This window comes from Brassica oleracea, chromosome C3 (genome assembly GCF_000695525.1).
Source record: "Brassica oleracea var. oleracea cultivar TO1000 chromosome C3, BOL, whole genome shotgun sequence".
In the NCBI taxonomy this organism is placed as follows: Eukaryota; Viridiplantae; Streptophyta; class Magnoliopsida; order Brassicales; family Brassicaceae; genus Brassica; species Brassica oleracea.
The window spans coordinates 52451183-52451493 of NC_027750.1; positions in this window are offsets into that span (position 1 = coordinate 52451183).

Below are 311 nucleotides of genomic sequence, written 5' to 3' on the forward strand. Positions count from 1 at the left end.
TTTTTTAATTTACAGGTCTCATGATGATCAGACCCGGCCTCGACAGCGTCGTGGTCGTGGTGGTACGGGGAGCCAGTCTTGGGATTCCAGCCATTTTCAGGATTCCCCTTCGCCCTACAGCTCCTACCATACATCTCCCTCTACTGCACCCGCTCCTGCTCCTCTCGCTCCCGCTGCTGCATCCGCTCCTGCTCCTCCTGGTCCTCCGGGAGTGATGAATGTTACGGAGTTGGTTCAACAGCCCGGTCGTGACCATCTTCCGTATCTCACTCCGTATCCACATGGACGGAGTCAAACATGGTAATTAAACA